The 3,602-nt window shown below is 35.8% G+C and overlaps 1 protein-coding gene across 12 annotated transcripts in view; it reads right to left on the minus strand.

The window, feature by feature from the left end:
- Nucleotides 1-3,602, minus strand: part of enc (encore) — a 130,659-nt gene that overhangs the window by 91,075 nt on the left and 35,982 nt on the right. For 10 of the 12 annotated variants that reach the window (XM_067052798.1, XM_067052801.1, XM_067052797.1 and 7 more), the window contains exon 2: nucleotides 1,219-1,320. The exons of the other annotated variants lie outside the window; for them this stretch is intronic. The gene's annotated coding sequence lies outside the window, so the exon portion shown is untranslated. The remainder of the gene's footprint in view (nucleotides 1-1,218; nucleotides 1,321-3,602) is intronic. 12 annotated transcript variants of the gene reach the window in all.

Below are 3,602 nucleotides of genomic sequence, written 5' to 3' on the forward strand. Positions count from 1 at the left end.
CTCCAATATATGTTTTTACATAATAAATATTAACACCAAGGTACATGGTAAAAGCAGAATGGATTATCTCTTCCGAAAGGTTTTTTTTTATTGTTAAAAAACTATTTTTAAAAAATAAATACTCTCTTAATGAATTAGAAAATCGAAATTGAAAAACGTTGAAAATTAGACCATTTACAACGTATTATAAGTTTATTTTGAGATACGAGTTCTCCCGCAATGCGAATAGTAAAGTGCTACAAAGTGCCGGACGTTATACCGGCGCTGGTACTGAAAGGGTTATTTTTCATATTATAATGGGATGTATAAAAAAAAAAAAAATGAAAAAAAGACTGTTTTATCAAATTCAAAATATCGAAGGACTGTAAATATTTTAATCCTATTTAATATTTGCCGATACTTAAATCCCTTTTAGAGCATTATCTAAGCTTGTTTAATCCATTAAAAAAAAAAAAAAAACTCAGCTTAGTTATTTTTTCGAAAGAAGAACATGATACGAGTCCTACGAAATTCTCGTAATTTTAAAGCATACTGAAAAAAAAATAAAAAATCACAGCCGCTGAAGCAACTCGTGAAATTATTAAATATGAAGGGGAAGGTGTCCTTGACCAAAGCACTGCGCGGCGTTGACGAGGTTCTGCAGGAAGCCGTTGCGTCAGATCCGTCCACAAGTACTCGCGAACTTGCCAGGGAGTGTGGTGTGCCGAAAGATACTGTTAGTCGCCATCCACTCTCCATGTGGAAGGTAATAAAGAGCAGTAGGCAGGTTCCTCACGAACTTACTCCTCAGCAATCAGCAACCACTTCCCGTCGAACCAAAAAAAAGTTTAAAGAACTTCATGGGTTCGAAATCCTGCCTCATCCACTATATAGTACAGACTTCGCACCATCAGATTACTACTTGTTTCGATCCATGGCCCATTTTCTTCAAGGGAAAAATTTTTATAATTTTGTGTAAGATGAAATTGCGGCCCAAGAGTTCTTTGAAAATTACGGTAGATAACAATGGACTAATATGTGTTTATAAAAATATTTGTTACCATAATACTGGAGTGCATATTTCAGTTATGGCCTATTCCTGTAAAGCAATCAATGATCATGTTCTCGTTATATCGTAATATTAGTAACCACAATTTCTTTATAAGTGCACGGACTTATTTAAAATAAGTAACCAAGACCCTGCTAAGCTATATATTAGAGCAAGGACAGGTACTGTACCTGGTTCGAGGGGCAGGAAATGCAGCTCATTAGAATCCCGATTTGTCCCTTCATCCTTGGATGGGCTTTTTGATTTTCCGCATCTGTTCCGAGACGGTCCACCTGAAAGCACGACAATGTGTTAACTGAGCAGTTCAAAAGTCTCACTTATTTCGGGTAGGATACTTTCTTTAAAACTTCTTGCGCCTCAAAAAGCCTAAAATTCAAATTTAATGCAATTCATACTAGTACAAGAGTCCAACAGGAGAAAAAAGTCAGTTATTTTCCCCCCCAATTTTTTATTACTTGAAAACTATGTATAATTACTAGTCAAAATTGATGAGTCTGCCAAGTATAAGTAGGGGGAATTAAAAATTCCGGCTGTTTCAAAACGAGAAAAAATAAATTATTGTTAATTCATGTAAATATATGTATTGTATATATGCCCGATCATGAATTGATTGGTATGGATGGTATGATATTCCTACTTTCTCATTGATAGATTTTTCTAAGTAAAGCACAATGGTTCCTATTCACCCCTCTATTCTCAGTCCGCTGTGTTCCTCAAGGTAGTATCCTCGGTCCCATCCTTTACACCGCCTATACAGCGGACATGACACATTTGTCAATTAGTTTATTCTCTTCCTCACAAGTTAGGAGATCAACAAGGCACTCAGTGGCCAAACCTTCACCCAACTTCCACTTTTCACTTACTTTAGGCATGTTGTAATAAATTACTATAATTAAAATTTAGAAGCAAACAATAACATGAAGTTGTGGAAAGGAAGGTTATAAAACAAGTTTCTCAAAAATTCGCTTGGAGCTCTTATTCATTTACCATTTAACATGACTTAACAATAGGGCTGCTCACAATCCTATGCTTTTAAATTTAACACTTTGATCGAGTCTGGCACCCGGGACTGCTTTACAAACTCCGTAAATTTCTACTTCCTACATACGTTCTCATCATTCGTTCCTTTTTCATTGATAAATTTTTCCAAGTAAACCACAATGGTTCCTATTCATCCCTCTATTCTCAGTCTGCTGGTGTTGCTCAAGGTAGTATTCTCGGTCCCATCCTTTACACCGCTTATACAGCAGACATGACACATGTGTGCTCGCTCTTAACATGGTCAAACATTTAACATCATGAATACCCCTATTGTCTCCGGAGACCCAGACCCTTTCGAAATGCTGGTACTCTTTGCTAATCCTGAGAAAGGTCTTGGCACTGCCTGGGTATGATTTTTGTTTCATACCTGCAAGACTCATTAGCCCAGGTTTTGGTGTTGCTTGGGTACGTGGCCAACTTCGGGTGACTTCTAAGCAGTAATGTACAGCAGAGATGGGCAAAGATGGCAATTCTAAGAAGGGGTAGAGCCCACCTCAGAATACAATGCTCAGTTCTAGAAAGCCCTGTGCACAAAAGACCTGTTTATCAGAGTCGGGTAAAAATTAGCTATTGTTGTAACTATAGCTCATGAATGAACCATTGATAAATAAATATCGTGTCCATGGCAACCTTAGCTATTAGTTTCAACTATAGATAATTTTTACCCGACTCCGATAAACAGGTCTTTTGTGCACAGGGCTTTCTAGAACTGAGCATTGCATTCTGAGGTGGGCCCTTCTTAGAATTACTATAGAATTCTCCATGTTCCCAAGAGAAAGAATTATCAGTCTCCTCCTATTTTAATATTCAATACTGGCTCTCTTATTTCTTTCCCAGAAGTTGAGTTTCTTTACATGAAGTTCCAACTTGTAGGTTCGTTATTTTCATGTCGTTGTTTAAGTCCAAGAGCCAAGGGCGTACTCAGGATCAAAAATAGGTGGAGAGAAAGCCGTAGTCAATCATAGTACAAGACCCCAAGAAGAGAAAAAACTCAATTATTTCCCCCCAATTTTTTATTATTTTAATTATAACTACGTATAATTACTAGTCTGATGAGTCTGCCAAGTATAGGTAGGGGGAATAAAATATGCCGGCTATTTCAAAACGAGAAAAAAGAAATTGTTGTTAATTCATGTAAATAAATATGTATTGTATATATATATATGTCTGATCATGGATTGATTGGTATGGTGTGTATCGTAACAACCTAATGTATTTGGGCAGCATAGATGAATAAAGTATTTCTCAAATAAATAAATATTAATGTTTTCTATCTTTTTCCGCAATAAAACAGCCACTGAAATGTCTGTCTCTTTCTTTTAAGCTAAAGAAAAGATTCCTTTTATTTATATTATTTCAATTTCTTGAGACAAGGTAATTATTTATTAAATAAATCAAAACTTGTATCTTTTTTTGTCTCAACACTTTTTATTTTTCAACAGTCCAACGTTTCGGCCATTTTAGCCATCCTCAAGGACATCTTCAATTATAATTTCTTCCTCACATTAAATTT

Source organism: Halyomorpha halys, unplaced genomic scaffold, assembly GCF_000696795.3.
Source record: "Halyomorpha halys isolate HHAL.00 unplaced genomic scaffold, Hhal_1.1 Scaffold171.1, whole genome shotgun sequence".
NCBI lineage: Eukaryota > Metazoa > Arthropoda > Insecta > Hemiptera > Pentatomidae > Halyomorpha > Halyomorpha halys.